The sequence below is a fragment of the Amphiura filiformis genome, chromosome 13, assembly GCF_039555335.1.
Source record: "Amphiura filiformis chromosome 13, Afil_fr2py, whole genome shotgun sequence".
Lineage (NCBI taxonomy): Eukaryota > Metazoa > Echinodermata > Ophiuroidea > Amphilepidida > Amphiuridae > Amphiura > Amphiura filiformis.
The window spans coordinates 40,439,723-40,452,778 of NC_092640.1; the positions used below are offsets into that span (position 1 = coordinate 40,439,723).

At 35.0% G+C, this 13,056-nt stretch overlaps 1 protein-coding gene across 1 annotated transcript in view; it reads right to left on the minus strand.

Annotated features, from left to right (window-relative positions):
* Positions 1-413, minus strand: part of LOC140168342 (scavenger receptor cysteine-rich domain-containing protein DMBT1-like) — a 71,007-nt gene extending 70,594 nt beyond the window's left edge. Inside the window, exon 1 of the mRNA XM_072191714.1 lies at positions 237-413. The gene's annotated coding sequence lies outside the window, so the exon portion shown is untranslated. The remainder of the gene's footprint in view (positions 1-236) is intronic.
* Between the last annotated feature and the right edge of the window lie 12,643 nt (positions 414-13,056).

Below are 13,056 nucleotides of genomic sequence, written 5' to 3' on the forward strand. Positions count from 1 at the left end.
TGCCAAATGAATCAAATATAAATAAATAAATAAAATAAACTGAATGCACCACTGGTGAATCATCAGAATCATATCGCATCAACTAGGTCGGTTACATCCCGACCTGGCTCAAACCCGATCCGCACTTACATTGTAACATCCACCAATTTATCTGTGCAGCTCCCCAAATTTCATTGGGTGAATGAGGTTTTTTTGATAACCAAACAAGTAATCACCGATTTTGATAATCAACTCACCTTAACCACCTCTTCAGAGGACCACTTCAGAAGATCCGGTAAAAATAGCCACTGATGATGTATACATGCAGTCAGACTCAGATTTCACATTTAAGTTCAAAACCAGCTTGCACATAGACCCACCTCCTTGTAGCTGTGTTCTTTTGCAACTGAATCTATGCAATCTGGTGATTTGTATTAATTCCTAGGCAAAACACAAAGTATATCTCGCATGAATGATTGGGCTAATCCATTTAAAATCCACACTCCCCCATGGAAAATTATGGAAATATCTTCAACACGGGGAGTATGAATTTCGAATGAAATTATCACATTGACCAACTCTATTTGAAACTCGCCCTCCCTCTGTGTAAGATTCAAGATTCCAAGTTGAATCTTTCTCAGAGGGTGTATGAAATTCAATTGGAGCTCTGCCTAATGCATTAATTCCATTTGAAATCCATACTCCCCCTGTGGAAGCTAATTCCAAAATTTTCCATAGGGGAAGTGTGGATGTTAAATAGAATAGTCCATTGCATTCTAATCAACTTTGAACTTTAAAGATATGAAATCAAACAATGGCAATGGTTAAATATGCCGGTACAGTAAATAAATAAACAAATTATACAATTCACTCAAGGCAGAAGTTTACACAATAATAATGATCACAGGTATTTAGTGCTCTATACAATGAAGTTGTTACCTAGCTGGGGGGTTTACACCCCCCAGCTAGGTATTGTAATCGTTCGGGTTCTTCCGCTGGAAAAACAAACCACTGTAATCTTCCCGTTTTCTTCCGCTGGCAACTAAGTGAAATTGCACATAGTTTTTTACCTAGCTGGGGGTTTACACCCCAGCTAGGTATTGTAATCGTTCAGGTTCTTCCGCTGAAACAAACCACTGTAATCTTCCCGTACTGTTACCCTTTGAGTATGAAACCCTGAAAATGAGGGGAAATTGAGGGAAGTTAAGGGAAATTGAAGAGAATTAAGGAAATTGGGATTTTTTAAAGAGAATGAAGGAAATAGAAATTTTTGTTCTTTTTTTCCGAAATTTTTTTTTTGAAATTGTTTTTTTCCGAAATTTTTTTTTTTCCGAATTTTTTTTTTTTTTCCGAAATTTTTTTTTTAATTTTTTTTTTCCGAAATTTTTTTTTTTCCGAAATTTTTTTTTTTGAAATTTTTTTTTCCGAAATTTTTTTTTTTTGAAATTTGTTTTTTCCGAAATTTTTTTTTTTTTTTCCAAATTTTTTTTTTCCGAAATTTTTTTTTTCAAATTTTTTTTCAAATTTTTTTTTTTTTCCGAAATTTTTTTTCCGAAATTTTTTTTTCCGAATTTTTTTAATTTTTTTGTTGAAATTTTTTTTCCGAAATTATCGGTTTCGAACACTTTTGATGTCAAGACGCTTTTTCCCCGAAAATTGTTTGGAAATCAAAAGTGTCCGAAATCGGTTTCCGAACACTTTTGATGTCATGACGCTTTTTTCCCGAAAATCGTTTGGACATCAAAAGTGTCCGGAATCGGTGTCCGAACACTTTCGATGTCAAGACGCTTTTTCCCCGAAAATTGTTTGGAAATCAAAAGTGTCCGAAATCGGTTTCCGAACACTTTTGATGTCATGACGCTTTTTTCCCGAAAATCGTTTGGACATCAACAATGTCAAATCTTAGAATTGCTCCAGAAAATGGCAATATGTAGGGGGTACGGAGCTCAAACTCAGTGACAATAAACTTGATGAGAAGAGTAACATTTTGGAATATTTTGCATGGATCAGGTCAAAGGTCAGCTGGTGTCAAATCTTCGAATTTCAATATCTGGACATCTGTAAGGGTACGGGGCTCAATCTCGGCGACAACCTCATGACCAGGGGAACATGTTGGAACATTTTGCAGGGGGCAGGTCAAAGGTCAGCTGGGGTCAAATCTTCGAATTTCAATATCTGGACATCTGTAAGGGGTACGGGGCTCAATCTCGGTGACAACCTCATGACCTGTGGAACATATTGGAACATTTTGCACGGGTCAGCTCAAAAGACATCATTCTGGGGCCAAATCTTAGAATTGCGTTATCTGGACATCTGTAAGAGGTACAGGGCTCAAACTCGGTGACAACTCATGACCAGGGGTGAATTATGGAACATCTTGCAGGGGTCTGGTCAAAGGTCATCTGGGTCAAATCTTAGAATTGCATTTTCTGGACATCTGTGAGGAGTACCGGACTCAAAACTCGGTGACAACAAGCCTCATGACAGGGGAACATTTTTGGAACATTTTGAGGGGTCAGATACCTCCACAACACCAACATGCCCCAGCTAGGTTTGTGGTCTATGACCACCATTTGCCTCTAGTTTTGACCTACTTCCCAATGGCTCTATTTTTCTATTATTCGCCTCCAAAGGGGAGGGAATAGTTTTACCCCTTTGGGGAAGAATTGTGTGATTTGAAGAAAAAAAAACAGAGGGAGAAAAGAGAAGAAGGTCAACAGGAGCCAACGATGATTAAAATAAAATTAACCAATTTGGGAAATTTGGGGGAAAAATCTATACCTGGAGCATGTATTATTATTTTATGGCTATATTTGGGCTGGTAAATCATGCGTCATTTAGGGAAGAATTATAATGGGTACATATGTCTGTATTATAGCATTAGCATATGTATTGGTTCTTTGGCTTGTACCCATTCCCTTCCCAAAAATAATTATTTTGAGGGAAATCAGGCCGGGTTTTATTTAACATAAAACAGGGAAGAGTTGGGTCAGTAATTCTTCCCTGCCTGTGTAATATTGAGATAAGGGAGCTGGTTCCTGCTTTGCATATTTCATAAATAATCCATTTTCTTTTCCTGGCTGTTTGGACACCTAACTATCTAGGGAAACATTTGGAACTTATCTAAGGGCAGACAGAACCAGCAATTAGCTATATGAATATAAACTTGTCCAAGTTTGTCTTTCCTTTTACACCTCAGCTTCAGATCCAAATCCTGGTTGCTCCTTCATGTAATTATACACGAAATATACACACAAACATGCTATACATAAGACATAGAGGCTACGTACAAATTCGACTATACACGAAATGTACGTACACGAATTTTATGTATACAATTCGACTATACACGAAATATACGTACACGAGTTATATACATACATGTGATATACATAAATCAACATTATATAGACCATTACTTTCAAACTTGTTCCAATGTTCCACGTTCCAGAAATGTCAATAGATCTTTATACACATGCAACAACACATACATACCGTTACTTTCAAACCTGTTCCAATGTTCCACGTTCCAAAATTTCAATAGATCTTTATATACATGATACAACATATATAGACCATTACTCTCAGACTTGTTCCAATGTTCCAGGTTCCAAAATTTCAATAGATCTTTATACACATGATACAACAAATATAGACCATTACTTTCAAACTTGTTCCAATGTTCCACGTTCCAAAATTTCAATAGATCTTTATACACATGATACAACATATATAGACCATTACTTTCAAACCTGTTCCAATGTTCCACGTTCAAAATTTCAATATTACTTTATATATATGAAACAACATTATATAGAACATTACTTTCAAACCTGTTCAAATGTTCCAATGTTCCACGTTCCAAAATTTCAATAGATCTTTATATACATAAAACAACATATATAGACCATTACTCTCAAACTTGTTCCAATGTTCCACGTTCCAAAATGTCAATATTACTATATATACACGAAACAACATTATATAGACCATTACTTTCAAATCTGTTCCAATGTTCCACGTTCCAAAATTTCAAAAGATCTTTATATACATGAAACAACATATATAAACCATTACTTTCAAACCTGTTCCAATGTTCCACGTTCCAAAATTTCAATATTACTTTATATACATGAAACAACATATATAGACCATTACTTTCAAACTTGTTCCAATGTTCCACGTTCCAAAATTTCAATATTACTTTAAATACATGTAACAACATTATATAGACCATTACTTTCAAACCTGTTCCAATGTTCCACGTTCCATAATTTCAATATTACTCTATATACATGAAACAACATATATAGACCATTACTCACAAATTTGTTCCAATGTTCCACGTTCCAAAATTTCAATACATGTAATACTCCATATACATGAAACAACATAATAAAGACCATTACTCTGAAACTTGTTCCAATGTTCCACGTTCCAAAATTTCAATATTACTCTATATACATGAAACAACATATATAGACCATTGCTTTCAAATCTGTTCCAATGTTCCACGTTCCAAAATTTTAATAGATCTTTATATACATGAAACAACATATATAGACCATTACCCTCAAACTTGTTCCAATGTTCCACGTTCCAAAATTTCAATATTACTTTATATACATGAAACAACATTACTTTCAACCCTGTTCCAATGTTCCACGTTCCAAAATTTCAATATTACTCTATATACATGAAACAACATATATAGACCATTACTCTGAAACTTGTTCCAATGTTCCACGTTCCAAAATTTCAATATTAGTTTATATACATGAAACAACATAATAGACCATTACTTTCAAACCTGTTCCAATGTTTCACGTTCCAAAATTTCAATATTACTCTATGAAACAACATATATAGACCATTACTCTCAAACTTGTTACAATGTTCCACGTTCCAAAATTTTAATAGATCTTTATATACATGAAACAACATTATATAGACCATTACTTTCAAACTTGTTCCAATGTTCCACGTTCCAAAATTTCAATATTACTTTATATACATGAAACAACATATAGACCATTACTCTCAAATCTGTTCCAATGTTCCACGTTCCAAAATTTCAATATTACTCTATATACATGAAACAACATATATAGACCATTACTCTCAAACTTGTTCCAATGTTCCACGTTCCAAAATTTCAATATTACTTTATATACATGAAACAACATATATAGACCATTACTCCCAAATCTGTTCCAATATTCCACGTTCCAAAATTTCAGTATTACTATATATACACGAAACAACATTATATAGACCATTACTTTCAAATCTGTTCCAATGTTCCACGTTCCAAAATTTCAATAGATCTTTATATACATGAAACAACATAATATAGACCATTACTTTCAAACCTGTTCCAATGTTCCGCGTTCCAAAATTTCAATATTACTCTATATACGGGCAATTCCACGGTAACTCGTGCTACACTTTTGGGCGTCCTTTTACATACTTTGTGCTACAGCTTTTTAAACTCATTTGATTGGAATCTGTATTTTTTGTAGTTTAATACCCAACATTCAAGGCTAGATCCTCATAGTATTGCTAAATGAATATATCAACTTTTGTACGTATGGGACAGCTGCGAAAAAACGGTAACTCGTGGTAAGAGCTGTGACATGCAAAAAAATCACTCACTTTTATTTTGATCGTGTCCTAAAACAAAAAACATTAAAGCCTAATTGATTATATGATAAGTAAGTGCTATGCTAAGGTTTATCTTGGTATATACGTCTAGCCCTTTTCTATTCACTGATTATCCATTGTATTTCTTTTGTTCAAGGTTCGTTGCCCCGACCATTACCTAGAGTAATGGAGGTGGCTAGATGCCCAGAGATCATTATCAACACAATAGCTCAAGATAACGGTCTCGGGCAGCGAGCTGAACAAAAGGAATACTAGGACATTCTAGAAACACTATGGAAAGGATCACAACATACATGTAGAATCTGAGTTAGTTTGGTAGACTTACGAAACAAATGCATTTACAGCTCGATTTATATGCAAATGTTACATGGCAAGAGTAAATTATAGAGGGCTACTGCAGTCCGTATAACATTAATATTTTATATAACACCACTGGTGCTCAATTAATAAACATGCAAATTAAAACTTAACTAGAGCGGTTCTCGGCTTTCGCGGTTCTCAGCATTCGCGGTTCTCGGTGGGTTTGTGGTATAGGGTAGGGGAACCTTGTGTGATCCTGGATGGTGTGTTTTATTGATTGGTTTATGTCTTTGTGCTGTTTTGGCCTGTATGTGTCGTTTCTGTTCAGAACCTTGTGTGATCCGAATGTGTATTGTTTTCTTTGTGGTATGTGATGTGTTTTAAATCTATAGGCCCTGTTTGTCTGCCTGTGTGTCATGATCAATCCAATTGATCAATAGCTCCACATATCTAGCGTTTTTAATCGCGCCATTTGTTGCGTGGTCTTTCAGCGTCCAGCGTGTCTAAGCTTACGTGAGTATAACAAGCGAGACGCGACTGGAATAAATTCTAATTGTTTTGAGTGAAAGAAAAGGAGCATTCTTTGATTCGGGTTTAAGGAGAGCAGTCACGTATTTATAAACAGCTATTAGCTGAAGTGAACATTGAAGATTCACGTATACTCACATCGAATATTAAGATCAGTGTTTATGCATTGATATTATTTATGAACTATGAAGATAATTATGGAAATCTACACGATGTGTCTTAATAAAGTTATGACTCAATTTAAAAATAATACAAAATAATTAATTAATAGAAAATATCTCAGCTTCCTCGACATCTTTTTTCAAAATTTTAATAAATAGAAATAATGTTATAACTGAATTTTATAAATAAAAATTAATTTGAAGCGGCCTCAAAAAAGGAAGCGGACGGGGACCAGTAACAGTTTTATTTTTTTTATTCGGCCTTATCATATCAACTAATGCTATTACAATAACAAACGGTGTGAGTCATATCAAAGTTTGGTCATATTGGATTTATAAAAAAAAAGAGGATTTTAATGTTTAATCGAAAAAATAGGTGAAAAAGGACTTTTTTATTGTTTAGGTATTTAAAATAATTAAATTAATTTGCAGCGGCCTCAAAGAAGAAGCAGTTTTTGTATTCTTCTGGTAGGTATTTAAAAAAAAAAGAAATAAATTTGAAGCGGTCTCTAAAAAGGAAGCGGGAGGGGATGAGAAACATGTTTTATTTTTTACTCGGCCTTATCATATTTACCGATGCTATTTTAATAGCATCGGTATACACAAACCATTAACATTCATGCACCCTTAAGGGATCTAAAATGAGCGTTTATTGAGTTTCGACAGTATTTTTTGTGGGACATGAGAGCACCTCAGACCTATCGAATTGCATTCTGAATACGAAGCATGTCTTTCCGATATCAAATAATTTTCATTTTTTGAAAATCACAATATAATACAAATTTTATGACAAATTATAAAAAATTGATATTTTTCAAATTTTGATATATAACAGTCCTCGAAGTAATTATATAAATCTAATGATATATTCTTAAAGTGTATGTAGCAGGAGGAAATGGCGACAGTCAATTGAAAATTTTGACCTTTCATATTGAAGATATAGATTTTTTCCCCAAAAGACCAAATTTTTTTCGGTGTTTTAGGAAAAAAATCCATATCTTAAATACGAAAGGTCAAAATTTTCAATTGATCGTCGGCTTTTCATCCCACCTACATACACATTAAGTATAAATCATCAGATTTATATAGTTTACTTCAAGTACTGTTAAATATCAAAAATATAAATTTTAATGATTTGCCATAAAATGTGTATTAAATTGCGAATTTCAAAAAATCAAAATTATTTGATATCAGAATGACTTTCTTCGTATTCAGAATGCAATTCGATATGTCTGATGTGCTCTAATGTCCCAAAATAAATACTGTCCAAACGTTCATACCCCAGCCCTTAACCCAGCGCAAACATTATAAACTTTATCAAGTGCTAATTGTGTTTACTTTTAGAGCCAGCACTAGTCTCTTACAAAGCCGCCGTTCCTATTACAAACATGTTTGTTCTGGATAGCCACACACAGTCTGGCCAGAGACTAAGCCATTACAAGGAATGATTGCCTAAACGATAAATAAGCTCTCTCAAACAGGCGTCCAAAATAGCCTAAACCCTTCCAATTTCGATTTGTGAAGCTGTGTTTTGAAAACAAATAATGATGCGTAAAAAGCCACTCGTGTCATGACTGATGTGCATTTCTTTTTTGGCGTTTTTCGCATTAAATTAGGGTCCCGTTTAAATTCAAAAATAAACTGGTGTCTAGATGTAATCACAGTTAACACACCAGGAAAATTATAGAATATAAAACAACCTAGTTACGCCTGTTCAGTGCGAACAAGATGCACCTGGTCGGATCACAAAGATGTGATTTCCTCACGGATCACACCAATTACCATAACGAAGTAATAATTATTCATAAATAAAAAGTAAATGTTTCGTTGAATGTATACTCAGTACATGTATATAAACTTTCCATTAGGTTTTTAGAAGGGAATCTGTCTTTATCCTTACCCAACCCAAAAACGCTCAACGGTCCATGCAAATTAGCTACTAGGCAAGAACCCCCGGGATACTACCTGACCAGGGGAGCTTCGCAACTACTCCGCGGTACTCATTACAAGTCAAGAGGCTGGGGTGCAAAGCCTTACTGTGACCTACCCATAAAAGGGGAGTACCAATAAACACTGCGTTAATGGGTTTTCAAATATGTGCTTCATCACATTTTTCTAAGATATAAATTTCATGGTGTTGAAACCGATCGTAGTTAAAACGTTGATAACTTTTTTGTCATTTGCATTATTCATTAATCATTTGAATAATAATGGTAACGGGGTGAATACACTCCAGCGGATTAAGTATGCAAGTACACTTCAAATACAGATCAATTCTGTATTGATTTGATAATGCTGGCGTCTGAGGTGTTAGTGTTTTTAATTCAAGAAACTAAATTTTGGCATTAAATTTCTTTTTAAACTATTATATTTACATATTTTGATACAAACAATTTAATTTTGCTCGCCGTATGTAAGATAAACGGTTCAAAACAGACCATTACCAGAAATAATGGGCGTGTTGTTCATGACTGGCTCAATGTTAGTTGGTTTGAGGTTGAGACCCCTATCGGGGTCTCAACCTCAAACCAACTAACATCTCACCAGTCATGAACAACACGCCCATTATTTCTGATAATGGTCTGTTTCTCACCCTTTATCTACTACATAACTTAGAAAGTTTTGTCCCTCATAGTAATTACATTGAAAAAACATTGGCAAAAAACATGGTAACTCGTGCTACGGTAACTCGTGCTACAGTTTGTCCGGCCATATACAAAATGGTTAATGTTCTTTTAAATGTCAAAGTTTCTTGATAAAAATTCCTCAATGACTGGTATATGATCAAATAACCCAATCTATGTACATATAACCATGGCAACCCCCAAAATAACCCAATTTATGTACAAATAACACCAATACGGTGCATGTATCAGCATACAATGTACCACACACATAATACATCCCAGCATTATATGTACTTAATCCCTTGACTCCATTTATCCTGTTTGGATATTTCATACTACTACATTGTAGGGCTTAAATTTCAACAGTTAAATTGAACAGCCAACAATTGATAGACTTTTACTTCCAGGTTATTTCACCCTAAATTAGTTCACAAAACTTGTAATGTTCGTGGTTCTTTACAATGATCGGCTCTGTTATAAGTTTCTTTAAATTTAAAAATTGCTTTCTGAGGTACCGGTATAAAATGTTTGGTCATCTTTTGTTTGAGGTCATTTCCTGTGATTTCCTGCTTGGTGCATTACTGAATACAATTTGCACGATTTCAATCACTTCACCTGGAAAATTAGACCCATCATACTCAACAACATGACCAAATTTTGTATCAATCATACAAATCTCAGTATCAACTTGAAATGTCACTGTGACTGTTAGCTAGTCTCAGGATTTCCTGTATCTATATTGCTTAGTTCTTGGGCTAGATTTGGGGGGGGGGGGGGGAACTAAACATTTTGGTTGCATCATTTTGACCAGGTATTAGTAATGGGATATATACTAGAGCATTTTTTTAGAGAGACTGTACCGGTACAAGTTTAAGTCTTCGAGCTTCAAAAAAGGGACTTTATTTTGGTAAAAATTTGGTATATTTACACTATTTTGGCGCATGATCAGGGTGGAACTGGCTCCTTGAACCTTTTCTCTATCTATGCCTTCCATATATTTACTTTCATTTTTCTGTCAGAAGGGCACTTTTATCTTTAATTTTGGGCCCCCACACATGTGTGTGGTTGCCTGGTTGTTTCTTTGTTTGTTTCTTTGTTCGGCTGCTCGGGCGGAAGCAAATTGATTAATCCACTGTGCAGCTTCAATGCAATAATCAATCAACTACATACTTGGTATACTATGCCAGATAGATAGATAGGTATGGTGATAGGATATGGTGGCTTGATGTGCTGTATAGTTTTGTGTTATGTTATTTGCATATTTATGAATATTAATGAGCTTATTTGCATATTTTGCCTACATTTTCATTAATCTATTCTGCAGCTTAAATGCATTACCAATCAACTTCATTATTATGTCTTCAGAATCTTGCATCCTATACCTTTGTACATAACCCAGCTGTCTGATTAATTTGTGTATCGGTCACCTGGAGCTACAGGGTTTTTTCATATCTGTAGCCTCTTCATAGAGTGCATAGTTCATATACTTTTTATGTAAAAGTCTCTGTTGGTGTGATATTTTTGTTGTTTATGTGACAAGCCATGACCAAAAATCACATTTTTGACCAAAAACACATTTTGGACCAAAAATCACATTTTTGACAAAAAATCACATTTTTGACTAAAAATCACTTTTTTGACCAAAAATCACATTTTCGACCAAAAATCACATTTTTGACCAAAAATCACTATTTTTGACCAAAAATCACATTTTGACCAAAAATCACATTTTTGACCAAAAATCACATTTTAACCAAAAAATACATTTTTGACTTAAAAACACATTTTTGACCAGAAATCACGTCAAAAATCATTTTTGACCAATAATCACATTTTTGACCAAAAATCATGTTTTTGACCAAAAAAAGATTCTGAAGACATAATAATGATAAAATTGGACGGATAATTTCGCATGATACCTGAATTTATCAGTCTCGCTAGAGTTTTCAAATATCACGCTCGACTTCGTCTCGCATGATATTTGAAAACTCTAGCTCGACCGATAAATTCAGGTATCACACGCAATCCGTCCAATTTTATATCAAACTTGGATTGGTGATTGGATATTGTGACCTGATGTTTGTCATGTTATTTGCATATTTATGAATATTAATGAGCTTATTTGCATATTGCATATCATTTGTATTTACAAAACATTGTTATTTTAATACACACTTTTGAGTGAGTGCCACCTTAATTACGATCCGCGTAATTCTAGTGGGGAAATCTACGCCACCTGACCCCCCCCCCACTGGCTACACTACTGCTAGAAAGTTGTTACCATGGTTACATTTAATGCATATTCATGCAGTTGGGAGATACCTCTATTGCTGCCAAGTGGTATTTTGCATTACCTTTGCTAGTACACGGGGGAAGTGGGCTATGGTAACTCGTGCTACATCGGTAACTCGTGCTACTGGTAACTCGTGCTACAGTTTTTAAGGGGTCATTATTTAGAGGTTAATAACTGCGCATCGGTTATTTGGAGGGCAATGTGAAAAATCTAAACATTTTGCCTTTGGAACCGAGGAATATCCCGAGGGGCGCAGCCCGAGGGATATTCCGAGGTCCAAAGCAAAATGTTTAGATTTTTCACAATGCCCGACATATAACCGATGCAAAGTTATTAACCTCATTCATAACCGTCACTTTGATCTTTTAACTTTACAAAATAACACAAAATTTTCCTCAAAAGTTTGTAAAAATAAACAATTCTTACATCTTCCCTTTCCCAAAATCGATCAGGCTAAAACAAAACGACCAATAACAAAAGTGCGTATCAGAATCTGTGCAAATATGGTAGCGCGCAATCCAAATACGGCAGCCAGCGCGCGCGCAGTTCGTTGGACGCACAATACGGCGCACGCAGAAGTCAATTGTGTGCGACATTGGAACAATTACGCATTTTGCGGTCAATTGTGAGATATTAATGACCTCGATTTGCGTTCGCGTTTTCACAAATAATAAAATATGATTGGATCGCACGCATCGCGTTTATTAATGAGGTTATGAATATGTGGTGGATAATGTTTTGTATTTCAATTTCTTTCAGTAACTCGTCAAACTTGTTCTTCACATCTACTGAATATTGAGTAAGAATGTTGTCAACATCATACCTGGTAGGTGGTGCATTGTCTCTCTTCGCTTTCAGTTTTAAATTCACTTTGGCTACAAGTAGCTGATGGTCACCACCACAGCCAGCGCCTGGTCGTGTCCTGACATTTTGGAGTGATGTTCTCCACCTCTTCCTGACCATGATGTAATCGATCTGGTTTCTTGTTCTATCTCCTGGGCTCATCCAAGTCCACAGTCTTACCAAAACTTTCAAATTTTTTTCCAAAGTTCCACAAATTCTTCTACTCAACCAATTAAAAAAATCAACTGTTTTTGAATGTAAAATGTCTGCGTAAGCAGACTAAAAATTTAAAATTAACACGACAAAACAGCAAGGCCGCAGGGGCGAAGCCCCGAGACTCCCATACGACGACACTCCAAGTGAGTTTATTTTATATAGGCCCCGCATGGCTAGAAAGATCGGTGAAACGCTAAAGCCCTAATGCAATTCCTTGCATCTAGAACTTATAAAATTAAAACACACAAAAATCCAAAATTCTTTTGGAATAATGAATTAAAATAGAAGTAAAACAAAACAAAGGGCATTTTATTGACACAAAATCATTTCTCTTTATAACGAAATTGTGGCTCTGAAAAGAGCCGTTTGGTTTTTGTAGAGCTAAATCTTCCAACTCCGTCCTCTGCCACGACCCCGCCTGGCGTTCCAACCCTCACTATTATGA